The sequence below is a fragment of the Oncorhynchus clarkii genome, chromosome 23 (assembly GCF_045791955.1).
Source record: "Oncorhynchus clarkii lewisi isolate Uvic-CL-2024 chromosome 23, UVic_Ocla_1.0, whole genome shotgun sequence".
Taxonomy (NCBI): domain Eukaryota; kingdom Metazoa; phylum Chordata; class Actinopteri; order Salmoniformes; family Salmonidae; genus Oncorhynchus; species Oncorhynchus clarkii.
The window spans coordinates 32,101,480-32,115,159 of record NC_092169.1 but is presented as its reverse complement, the minus strand read 5'-3'; the positions used below and the strand labels follow the sequence as shown (position 1 = coordinate 32,115,159).

Genomic DNA, 13,680 nt, shown 5'->3' with positions numbered 1-13,680 from the left:
ACACACTAAAGGGTAAGAAATTATACAGTTGAAGTCGGAAGTTTACATACACCTTAGCCAACTACATTTAAACTCAGTGTTTTAATCCTAGTCGAAATTCCCTGTCTTAGGCCAGTTAGGATCAACCACTTTATTTTAAGAATGCGAAATGTCAGAATAATAGTAGAGAGAATTATTTATTTTAGCTTGTATTTCTTTCATCACATTCCCAGTGGGTCAGAAGTTTACATATACTCAATTAGTATTTGGTAGCATTGCCTTAAATTGTTTAACTTTGGTCAAACATTTTGGGTAGCCTTCCACAAGCATCCAACAATAAGTTGGGTGAATTTTGTCCCATTCCTCCTGACAGAGCTGGTGTAACTGAGTCAGGTTTCTAGGCCTCCTTGAGCACACACGCTTTTTCAGTTCTGCCCACAAATGTTCTATAGGATTGAGGTCAGGGGTGATGGCCACTCCAATACCTTGACTTTGTTGTTCTTAAGCCATTTTGCCACAACTTGGGAAGTATGCTTGGGGTCATTGTCCATTTGGAAGACCCATTTGCGACCAAGCTTTAACTTCCTGATTGATGTGTTGAGATGTTGCGTCAATATATCCACATAATTTTGCTTCCTCATGATGATGCCATCTATTTTGTGAAGTACACCAGTCCCTCCTGCAGCAAAGCACACCCACAACATGATGCTTCCACCACCGTGCTTCACATTTGGGATGGTGTTCTTCGGCTTGCAAGCATCCCCCTTTTTCCTCCAGACATAACAATCATTATGGCCAAACAGTTCTATTTTTGTTTCATCAGACCAGAGGACATCTCCAAAAAGTACGACCTTTGTCCCCTTGTGCAGTTGCAAACCATAGTCTGGCTTTTTTATGGCGGTTTTGGAGCAGTGGCTTCTTCCTTGCTGAGCGGCCTTTCAGGTTATGTCGATATAGGACTCGTTTTACTGTGGATAAAGATACTTTTGTACCTGTTTCCTCCACCATCTTCACAAGGTCCTTGCTCCAGAGGAGAGATTTCCACCCTGCCACCATCCAGAGGGTAAATGCCAGCATCTCTTTGGGACTGCAGTCCACACCATGTACAGTATCATTCACATCATCAGCACTCATATGCTGAGTTTGGCACTTCGCCAGCTGGGCGTTTCACCCGGGTGAACTGAACTCTGGCAACACTGTTCCCAGTTCCTGCCCGAGCCCCTGCATCCAGCAACTTGAGGGAGGTCTGTCAAATGCTTAGCCTGCTCTGCTCTCACGTGGTTGGCCAGAGACCTTGGCAAAGTTTCAACTTTCTCATCAAATAGCTGCAGATGACCTGTTAGCGCTTATAGGAATGAGCTAAACACCCCATTTGACTTTAAATCTCGTAGGGGGCTTGGCCTATGATTAAAAAAAAACGTTTACACAACTGTAACTTGGGTAGAGGACTCTTGTCCTGACATTCTGGTCACTGAAACATGGTTAAATGGTTCTGTCTCTGATAAAAAAAAACATTGAAGTGAATGATTATAATGTATTTAGATGTGACAGATTACAGAAAGGTAGAGATATATACAGTACCAGTCAAAAGTTTGGGAACACCTACTCATTCAAGAGTTTTTCTTTATTTTTTACTATTTTCTACATTGTAAAAAACTATGAAAAAAACGATGAAATAACATATGGAATTATGTAGTAACCAAAAAAGTGTTAAACAAATCAAAATATATCTTACATTTGAGATTCTTCAAAGTAGCCACCCATTACCTTGATGACAGCTTTACACACTCTCGGCATTCTCTCAACCAGTTTTTCCAACAGTCTTGAAGGAGATCCCACATATATTGATCACTTGTTGGCTGCTTTTCCTTCACTCTATGGTCCAACACATCGCAAACTATCAATTGGGTTGAGGTCAGGGGATTGTGGAGGCCAGGTCATCTGATGCAGCACTCTATCACTCTCCTTCTCGGTGAAAAATCCCTTACACAGCCTGGAGGTGTGTTGGGTCATTGTCCTGGTGAAAAACAAATGATAGTCCCACTAAGTGCAAACCAGATGGGATGGCGTATTGCTGCAGAAAGCTGTGGTAGCCACGCTGGTTAAGTGTGCCTTGAATTCTAAATAAATCACTGACAGTGTCACCAACAAAGCAACCCACAACATCACACCTCCTCCTCCATGCTTCAGGGTGGGAACCACACATGCAGAGATCATCACCTACTCTGAGTCTCACAAAGACACGGCGGTTGGAACCAAAAATCTCAAATTTGGACTCATCAGACCAAAGGACAGATTTCCACTGGTATAATGTCCATTGCTCATGTTTCTTCGCCCAACAAGTCTCTTATTATTATTGGTGTCCTTTAGTAGCAGTTTCTTTGCAGCAATTCAACCATGAAGGTCTGATTCACGCAGTCTCCTATGAACAGTTTATGTTGAGATGTGTGTGTTACATGAACTCTTTAAACAATTTTTTGGGGGTGCAATTTCTGAGGCTGGCAACTCTAATGAATTCATCCTCTGCAGCAGAGGTGACTCTGGGTCTTCCTTTCCAGTGGCGGTCCTCATGAGAGCCAGTTTCATTACAGCGCTTGATGGTTTTTGCCACTGCACTTGAAGAAACTTTCAAAGTTCTTGAAATTTTCCGGATTGACTGACCTTCATGTCTTAAAGTAATGATGGACTGTCATTTCTCTTTCCTTATTTGACCTGTTCTTGCCATAATATGGGCTTGGTATTTTACCAAATAGGGCTATCTTCTGTATACCACCCCTACCTTGTCACAACTGATTGGCTTCAACGCATTAAGAAGGAAAATACATTCCACAAATTACCTTTTAACAAGGCACACCTGTTAATTGAAATGCATTCCAGGTGATTACCTCATGAAGCTGGTTGAGAGAATGCCAAGAGTGTGCAAAGCTGTAATAAAGGCAAATGTTGGCTACTTTGAAGAATCTCAAATATAAAATATATTTCGATTTGTTTAACACTTATTTGGTTACTGCATGATTCCATGTGTTATTTCATAGTTTTGATGTCTTCACTATTATTCTACAATGTAGAAAATAGTAAAAATAAAGCCCATTAACCTTGACTGGTACTGTATGTAAAATCACATTTCATGGCATCCCAATCTTTAAATAGGTTTTTTCCCAAGAAATCTAAGCTCCTAGTTGTAGAAGTGTCCATAAACCAGAATACACATTGCTGAGATTTACTGCACACCTGCTGCTATGGCGGATGCTATTGGTGCTATATCCGAGTGTTTAACAGCTTTCCTGTCCTCGGAATTCGTCATTTGGCTATCCTCGGCCAATTTAAGACTATGTGCATTGATTTGAATCTCTCAGTTGATCTCAAAACCAATAGGGCTAAATGTGAAGAAAAAAAAACTTTTGTAGAAATCCTCGTTGATTGATTTTATTCTTACTAGTAATCCCCAAAAATATTTGTCTAGTGGAGTATTTGCATATGATCTCAGTGATCATTATCCCATAGTATGTATTAGAGATACCAAACAGCAAAATACTAATCCTTGTTTAATTAAGAAGATGCATTTTTAAATGTTTTCTCCTCAGGGGATTTAACATGACATGTTCTACTATGATTTAGCCACCATCTCCTGTATTCCTGACTCTGACATGGCTCTAGAAAATGTGTTCTCCAATATTTATTCGTCTGGCAGATAAACAAGACACTTTTAAACAATTCAGAGGCTATTCAGGGCTATTAGCTATCTGAGCTTCAGCTATCTGAGCTCATTCCTTGCTCAGGCCTGGGCAAAAAGCAAGGAAAACTGACTCTGTATTGGACTGGCAATCTTTCAGACAATTGAGAATCAGATTTACTATCTCAAATCAAATCAAATCAAATTGTATTTGTCACATACACATGGTTAGCAGATGTTAATGCGAGTGTAGCGAAATGCTTGTGCTTCTAGTTCTGACAATGCAGTAATAACCAACAAGTAAACTAACTAACAATTCCAAAACTACTGTCTTATACACAGTGTAAGGGGATAAAGAATATGTACATAAAGATATATGGATGAGTGATGGTACAGAGCAGCATAGGCAAGATACAGTAGATGGTATCGAGTACAGTATATACATATACATATGAGATGAATAATGTAGGGTATGTAAACATTATATTAGGTAGCATTGTTTAAAGTGGCTAGTGATATATTTTACATAATTTCCCATCAATTCCCATTATTAAAGTGGCTGGAGTTGAGTCAGTGTGTTGGCAGCAGCCACTCAATGTTAGTGATGGCTGTTTAACAATCTGATGGCCTTGAGATAGAAGCTGTTTTTCAGTCTCTCGGTCCCAGCTTTGATGCACCTGTACTGACCTCGCCTTATGGATGATAGCGGGGTGAACAGGCAGTGGCTCGGGTGGACACCACACTCCGAGGGCCCTCAACTCCTCCCTGTAGACCGTCTCGTCGTTGTTGGTAATCAAGCCTACCACTGTTGTGTCGTCCGCAAACTTGATGATTGAGTTGGAGGCGTGCGTGGCCACGCAGTCGTGGGTGAACAGGGAGTACAGGAGAGGGCTCAGAACGCACCCTTGTGGGGCCCCAGTGTTGAGGATCAGCGGGGTGGAGATGTTGTTGCCTACCCTCACCACCTGGGGGCGGCCCGTCAGGAAGTCCAGTACCCAGTTGCACAGGGCGGGGTCGAGACCCAGGGTCTCGAGCTTGATGACGAGCTTGGAGGGTACTATGGTGTTGAATGCCGAGCTGTAGTCGATGAACAGCATTCTCACATAGGTATTACTCTGGTCCAGATGGGTTAGGGCAGTGTGCAGTGTGGTTGAGATTGCATCGTCTGTGGACCTATTTGGGCGGTAAGCAAATTGGAGTGGGTCTAGGGTGTCAGGTAGGGTGGAGGTGATATGGTCCTTGACTAGTCTCTCAAAGCACTTCATGATGACGGAAGTGAGTGCTACGGGGCGGTAGTCGTTTAGCTCAGTTACCTTAGCTTTCTTGGGAACAGGAACAATGGTGGCCCTGTTGAAGCATGTGGGAACAACAGACTGGTATAGGGATTGATTGAATATGTCCATAAACACACCGGCCAGCTGGTCTGCGCATGCTCTGAGGGCGCGGCTGGGGATGCAGTCTGGGCCTGCAGCCTTGCGAGGGTTAACACGTTTAAATGTTTTACTCACCTCGGCTGCAGTGAAGGAGAGTCCGCATGTTTTCGTTGCAGGCCGTGTCAGTGGCACTGTATTGTCCTCAAAGCGGGCAAAAAGGTTATTTAGTCTGCCTGGGAGCAAGACATCCTGGTCCGTGACTGGGCTGGTTTTCTTCTTGTAGTCCGTGATTGACTGTAGACCCTGCCACATACCTCTTGTGTCTGAGCCGTTGAATTGAGATTCTACTTTGTCTCTATACTGACGCTTAGCTTGTTTGATAGCCTTGCGGAGGGAATAGCTGCACTGTTTGTATTCGGTCATGTTACCAGTCACCTTGCCCTGATTAAAAGCAGTAGTTCGCGCTTTCAGTTTCACGCGAATGCTGCCATCAATCCACGGTTTCTGGTTAGGGAATGTTTTAATCGTTGCTATGGGAACGACATCTTCAACGCACGTTCTAATGAACTCGCACACCGAATCAGCGTATTTGTCAATGTTGTTATCTGACGCAATACGAAACATATCCCAGTCCACGTGATGGAAGCAGTCTTTGAGTGTGGAATCAGCTTGGTCGGACCAGCGTTGGACAGACCTCAGCGTGGGAGCTTCTTGTTTTAGTTTCTGTCTGTAGGCAGGGATCAGCAAAATGGAGTCATGGTCAGCTTTTCCAAAAGGAGGGCGGGGCAGGGCCTTATATGCGTTGCGGAAGTTAGAATAACAATGATCTAAGGTTTTTCCAGCCCTGGTTGCGCAATCGATATGCTGATACAATTTAGGGAGTCTTGTTTTCAGACTAGCATTGTTAAAATCCCCAGCTATAATGAATGCAGCCTCAGGATGTATGTATTCCAGTTTGCAAAGAGTCAAATAAAGTTTGTTCAGAGCCATCGATGTGTCTGCTTGGGGGAGAATATATACGGCTGTGATTATAATCGAAGAGAATTCTCTTGGTAGATAATGCGGTCGACATTTGATTGTGAGGAATTCTAAATCAGGTGAACAGAAGGATTTGAGTTCCTGTATGTTTCTGTGATCACACCACGTCTCGTTAGCCATAAGGCATACGCCCCCGCCCCTCTTCTTACCAGAAAGTTGTTTGTTTCTGTCGGCGCGATGCGTGGAGAAACCCGCTGGCTGCACCGCCTCCGATAGCGTCTCTCCAGTGAGCCATGTTTCCGTGAAGCAAAGAACGTTACAGTCTCTGATGTCCCTCTGGAATGCTACCCTTGCTCGGATTTCATCAACCTTGTTGTCAAGAGACTGGACATTGGCGAGAAGAATGCTAGGGAGTGGTGAATTTCAATTTAGAAAGCTAAATCAAGCTACTTTTTAAACTCTATCTCGGACTCTGCTGGTGATCCTTTTAAATATGGCATCATAACTGAGAAGAATGGGATAAGTGATGCTTTTAATCATCATTTTATCTCGGCATGCCTGGGCCAAAGCATTAGCGGTCTCTGACTTGTGGTCAGACTCACTCAGTTGGAACAAACTTAAACTTGCGCCTATTTTCAATGCTGAATAAAATGTCTTTGAGAAAACATAAAAGTGTCATCATGTATTATTTCACAAACATTCTTTATGAATTTAAATGTATTCTAATAAGTAATGATCTAGTTTTTCAAAAGTATCTGTAATCTGATTACAATAGTTTTGCTGGTAATGTAACTGATTACAGTTACAGTTGTTTTGTAATCAGATTACATGTAACTGATTACATTAAATCAGTTACTCCTCAACCCTAGTGGACAATAATATGACGTCAATGGGAAAATCAACACCATTCCTGGATAAGCTTACGTTACTAGGAATCAGAAGTGACTGTGTGTATTCTGGTCACTGAAGCCTTAGTATCTCTCACAACAATGATTTAAATAAGGATGTTGATTCAACGTACAATTGTAAGGCAACCTGCTGCAATGAGACTGCGAGTTTGCTCAACATTAGGGCATGAAACTGAACCAAGATACATTCTCAAGTTGAATTGTATGTTCACTCAAATTTTTATTTTAGATTGATTGAACATGCAATTCAACTTGAGAATTTATTCTACCTTATTTGCATATTTTCTAGTGTGCCTTGCCTTTCAAGTGAATAGGAGTTACCACCCATTACTGTATTTGTTAGCGGCAGAGACATGGTTGTTCTACTCAATGACTTTCAGTACTGTAGCCTTTCCCAAGTGTGTCCAAAGTGAAGGTTGCGTCATTAAGTTTATACTCTTTCTGACCAAACATGCAGTGTCTTCAGAAAGTATTCACACCCCATTTCCAAATGTATTGTGTTAAAAAGTCAGATTAATTGATTTAGTTGTTATTTCTTGTCAACAATCCACACAAAATACTCTGTGATGTGGAAGAAAAGTGTGATAGTTGTAAAAAAATAAAAAATGGAATAAACACATATCGCTTGATTAGATAAGTATTCAAACCCGTGAGTCAATACATGTTAGATACACGTTTGGCAGTGATTACAGCTGTGAGTCTTTCTGGGTAAGTCTCTAAGAGCTTTCCACACCTGGATTTTGCAACATTTGCCAGTTATTCTTTGGAAAATTCTTCAATCTCTGTCAAATTGGTTGTTGATCATTGCTAGGCAACAATTTTCAGTTCTTGCCATAGATTTTCATGCAGATTTAATTCAAAACTGTAACCCGGCCACTTAGGAACATTCAATGTCTTCTTAGTAAGCAACTCCAGTGTAGATTTGGCCTTGTTTTTTTAGGTTATTGTCCTGCTGAAAGGTGAATTCATCTTCCGGTGTCTGGTGGAAATCAGGTGGAAATCAGACTGAACTAAGTTTTCCTCTAGGATTTCACCTGTGCTGCTCCTTTCATTTTTATCCCGAAAAACTTTGCAGTCCTTAACGAGTACAAGCATATCCATAACATGACACAGCCACCACTATACTTGAAAAAATATGGAGAGTGGTACTCAGTAATGTGTTGTATTGGAATTGCCACAAGCATAACACATTTACTTGCCACATTGTAAAAGTGTGTTGCTTTGCTACATTTTTTGCAGTAGTAATTTAGTGCCTTTTTGCAAACAGAATGCATGTTTTGGAATATTCTTATTCTGGTCATGCTTCCTTCTTTTCACTCTGTCAAATAGGTTAGTGTTGTGGAGTAACTAAAACGTTGTTGATCGATCCTCAGTTTTCTTCTTCTCACAGCCTTCGAACTCTGTGTTTCAAAGTCACCATTGGCCTCATGGTAAAATCCCTGAGTGGTTTCCTTCCTGTCCATCAACCGAGTTAGGAAGGTTGCCTGTATCTTTGTAGCGACTGGGTGTATTGATACATCATCAAAAGTAATAACTTCACCATGCTCCAAGAGATATTCAATGCCTGCTTGTTTTTTATACCAATAGGTGCCCTTCTTTGCGAGGCATTGGAAATCCTCCCTCGTCTTTGTGGTTAAATCTGTGTTTGAAATTCACTGCTCGTCTGAGAGACCTTACAGTTAATTATATTTCTTCGGTACAGAGATGATGTAGTCATTCAAATCGAATGTTAATTAGTATTATTGCACACAGAGTACATGCAAATTATTTTGGGACTTGTTAAGCAAATATTTACTCCTGAACTTATTTAGGCTTTCCATAACAACAGGGTAGAATACCTATTGACTCAAGACATGTCAGCTTTTCATTTTTATTTCATTTGTAAAAATCTCAGAAAACATATTTCCAATTTAACATGTGGTATTGTGTGTAGGCCAGTGACAAAAAAAGTCTAAATGTAATTCATTTTAAATTCAGTCTGTAACACAACAAAATGTGGAAAAAGTCAAGGGGTGTGAATACTTTTTGAAGGCACTGTAAAGGCATTTATTTGAAGTCCTAGTTACACCCTAACACAGTGGTCTGAAACTCCTGGTTTAGAGGCCACAGCAAGCCACATTATCAAAGTGATGTGTAATTCCCATTGGAATCCAGACACAATGAGGATATCCAACAACTGTAACTTTTAATCAACTGGGCCCGGATTCACAAAACACCATTTACGTAAAAAGGTAAGAAGCTTCTTAAGGAAAAAAATAAAAAGTTCATAAGATAGTTCTTAAGTGCAATTCCTCAAAATGTTCTTATTAATTCATAGTTGTCTTAGGAACTTTGTAAATATCTTCTTATGTGGCATTGACATTAGTGATGTGCTTGAAACCAATAAATGAGCCTGTGTGACAGGGATGATAGGATTTGGTCCAATATAATAAAGTGTCAGTATTTCCATTTTATTACAGTACATTTATTTATCTGCTTTATGTCTCGAGAGTAAAACATTTTTTGTTGGCTTGCGAACCCTTTATACACACATAAAAACTTTTTTTTTAGCCATCAGACTAGCTATATCAAAAACATAATGGATAAATAAGTAAAGCGCAATAAAAACTTCAGCAAACAAGAGCTTGAAGTGATGGTGGAGGAAATAGCAGCCAGGAAAAGGTTGCTATTGGGGAGGATGGGAGAGAATGGCAAAGTCTGACTTGGACTGCGCGACCAGTAAGTTAGCTAGCACGTAACAACATTAGCTAATTAGCCAACATAGCTAACGGTAAGTTAGCCAAGTTCTTCTTTGAAAATTGACAAGTTAACTCTAGCTATTTAACACTTCTAGAATATTGTAATATATTGTCAATTACTAGCTAGCTAGATAATGCACGTTTTAATTTGTTTTCTTGCTGTATTTAAATGCCCAGTAACCAACTGTGTCTGTGGCGCAAGAAAACATTCATGGTTACAAAAGTATCCAGTTGTGCAGCTAACGTTACACTTGTTACTTCTCTCATCAGCCTACAGTTCTTGAAATGTTGTTGTCATGCTGACATGATGTGTCTGACCTTCCAGAAATAACACTAGACCTCATCCATATGCCCCTGTGCTCAGATGTGGGAGCCATGGATCATCATGATCATATGACAGAAGAGCAAGCAGAGGTAGGTGTTTGTTTGATTTCTAATTTCACAAGTTTATTATTCTTCTATAATAGGCCTACAACACATATAATTTCCATAGCGGATTCATTGTATTTTCTCAACAGATATCACTGAAGACACAGAAGAGATGCGCCTGTCTCGGATCCTTATCCATCATGATACCATAATGTACGAACCAGTGCCACCCCAGACAAGGAGGCTTGGTGGTGTGGAGGAGATGGTGGCTTTCCAGAGGATGCTCCTGGGGTAGGTCACAGTCCTGCGCAGGTTGCAGAAGGAGCTGTTAAAGGTGGAAAGCGAGAGATTAGCCCTGGAGAAGGAGAAGCTAGCCCTGGAGAAGGAGAAGCTAGCCCTGGAGAAGAAGTTTGCCATGGAGAAGCGAAGAAGACTTGAAAATTAATATCCTAAAATAAACCTGTTTCGATATCATACAAACCTTTTTGTCATGTGAATCTCCTCCTTATGAGGTAATTTCTTGTTTGTAGGCCATCACTGCATCTACTAGTGGCATTGTGGTCAGCGGCAACATCCTGATCAGGTACAGCTGGTGGAATGTCAGGTGTATTGGGATGTGGCATCCTGTTTTGTATGCAGATGTAGTGCAAGATGCATTATGAGGTTATGATCTTGCATGTTTTTTCTGGTCTGTATGACATAACGCCCCCAGAGTGGTCAATGCATCTGTATCTGGATTGTAGGAATCCGATAGATCTCTCTACTAAACTCCTCATTTTCATCTGAGCATGGTTGTAGTTCTCTTCTGCAATGTGGTTAGTGACTAGGATTGATTGGTGTCTTGAGCCACATTTTTTGTCCATAGCCACTATCTTCCTGTCCAGGTTGGTGCCCCCCCTTGGGTTCTTGCCGTGGGGGAGATCTTCGTGGGCTATATCTGGCCTTGTCTCAGGATAGTAAGTTGGTGGTTGAAGATATCCCTCTAGTGATGTGGGGGCTGTGCTTTGGCAAAGTGGGTGGGGTTATATCCTGCCTGTTTGGCCCTATCTGAGTGTATCGTCGGACGGATCCACTGTGTCTACTGACCCCTCCTGTCTCAGCCTCCAGTATTTATGCTGTAATAGTTTGTGTCGGGGGGCTAGGGTCAATCTGTTATATCTGGAGTATTTATCCTGTCTTACCCGGTGTCCTGTGTGAATTTAAGTATGCTCTCTCTAATTCTCTCTCTCTTTTTCTCTCTTTCTTTCTTTCTTTCATTCTTTCTTTCTCTCTGAGGTCCTGAGCCCAAGGACCATGCCTCAGGACTACCTGGCCTGATGACTCCTTGCTGTCCCCAGTCCACCTGGTCGTGCTGCTGCTCCAGTTTCAACTGTTCTGCCTGCGGCTATGGAACCCTGATCTGTTCGCCAGATGTGCTACCTTGTTCCAGACCTGCTGTTTTCAACTCTCTAGAGACAGCAAGAACGGTAGAGATACTCTGAATGATCGGCTATGAAAAGCCAACTGACATTTACTCCTGAGGTGCTGACCTGTTGCACCCTCTACAACCACTGTAATTATTATTGTTTGACCCTGATGGTCATCTATGAACATTTGAACATCTTGGCCATGTTCTGTTATAATCTCCACCCGGCACAACCAGAAGAGAACTGGCCACCCTCATAGCCTGGTTCCTCTCTAGGTTTCTTCCTATGTTCCGGCCTTTCTAGGAAGTTTTTCCTCGCCACCGTGCTTCTACACCTGCATTGCTTGCTGTTTGGAGTTTTAGGCTGGGTTTCTATACAGCACTGTGACATCAGCTGATGTAAGAAGGGCCTTATAAATACATTTGATTGATTGATTGGTTGATTGATTGATTGATCACCTGAAACACCAAACATACCAAGTAGTAAATTGATATCATAAGAAGCAACACTATTTTACGTGTGCTGTGGACCACAAAACAATTACACAAGTAACAGGTAAAGGAAAGAAAGCTCCCGAGTGGCGCAGCGGTCTAAGGCACTGTATCTCAGTGCTGGAGGCATTACTACAGACACCCAGGTTTGATTCCAGGCTGTATCACAACTGGCTGTGATTGGGAGTCCCAAAGGATGGCACACAATTGGCCCAGCATCATCTGGGTTTGGCCGGTGTAGGCCGTCATTGTAAATAAGAATTTGTTCTTAACTGACTTGCCTGGTTAAAAAAAAATTGAATACATAAAAATATCAGGAATGTGACGTTCCTCAAACTCCCAGGGCTGAATTTGATACAATGAAGGAGTCATGTGTGCTCCTGGGCCATTCGTCAAAAGCATTTGTGAAGGCTAGTGTGACATTGCAGACTAGTTGCACATTGATAGAGTGGAAGTTCTTTCGATTAACCTAAATTTCCTCCTCATCACGTGGACCTTATCAGGAGAAATGGTAAGACTACATCAGATACTTATAAGGCTTACTGAAATAATACATTTTGGTGGAGTGCAAACTCTACCTATGTAGACATGTTTTGACAGAAGCTTGTCATCGTCACTGACCTTGCCACATGGGTCCCATCCACTGCACCAAGGACATTGGGGAATTTAGCCACCTCAAAAAATGTTTGTTTGGTGCTTATTTGTCCAGCTGCAGTTGATAGGAACTTGATAACTCTTTGCACATGATGACACAGTGCATCATACCTGCCCTAACCACCCGACTTACAGAGGACTTTCTAACTCCCACTGTCCCTGCAAGCAAGGCTTGAAAGGATCCCAATGCTAGGAATCTCAGGGCTATCATGATTTGTAGGATGAATGGAAAAGGTCATGATTTAATGGTCTTTCTTTTTAAGTTTTAATGTAGAAGGTCAGCCAAGTACATGATAGAGTGTCGTGGTAGTCGATGTTGCCTCAGTAGAACATGCTCAGGGACATGTAGAGGATCCGTCTGATCTCTGTGGGGCCTCTGTGGGTTCTCCCTCTCTCTATCAACTACCCAAAGAACTTCCTTCCTTTAATGTACAGTAAGCTTTGAATCACAAAATATTCCTGTTTGACTATTACTGTTTTTGACTATTGGCATTTTGTTTGACTATTGTTATTTTAATAAACGTCATTTGATATGACCATTTCAACAATTATTATTATGATATTCATTATTTAATCAAATATGTAATTACAAGTCTTTCAAATTAAGGTTTACATTGATGTTTTTAGATGTGTATTTTTGAAATGCTCACCTACTGACACCAGTCTGCAGAAGACAAGGGTTTACCTGTCCTAAACTTAAGTACATTTGCAAGAAGACATTCTAAAACATGATTTTCAAAAAACCCATTTCTTCTTTGCTTTTTTCTTAGAAATAAACATAGGAAAAAAACTTGAGAACATTTCCAATAACTATGTTGAGGAATAGCAAAAACTTTAGGCCCTGAAACATACATTGAGAATTACTGCCAGGGTAATTAAGTTGGGTCATTGAGACTACCCAAATCATATAAACTGGAACAACCTTCTCAGTAATGGGTACAATATTTCCAACTACTAACACATTGGATTAGTTTAGAAAATGGTATGTTATTTATGTTTGTGTAGCATATGATTAATCAACCAATCAATGTAAATGCAACAACACAGGTATTGAAAGAAACCATTCTGAAAATCAGCCTGCAATACAGCATGCTGTGAAATATGATGATGG

The 13,680-nt window shown here is 41.1% G+C and overlaps 1 protein-coding gene across 1 annotated transcript in view; it reads left to right on the top strand.

Moving 5' to 3' along the window:
• Positions 1-13,046, top strand: part of LOC139381860 (G protein-coupled receptor, class C, group 5, member C) — a 35,229-nt gene extending 22,183 nt beyond the window's left edge. The window contains exons 5-6 of the transcript XR_011628587.1: positions 9,975-10,063; positions 10,168-13,046. The gene's annotated coding sequence lies outside the window, so the exon portion shown is untranslated. The remainder of the gene's footprint in view (positions 1-9,974; positions 10,064-10,167) is intronic.
• The last annotated feature ends 634 nt before the right edge of the window (positions 13,047-13,680 follow it).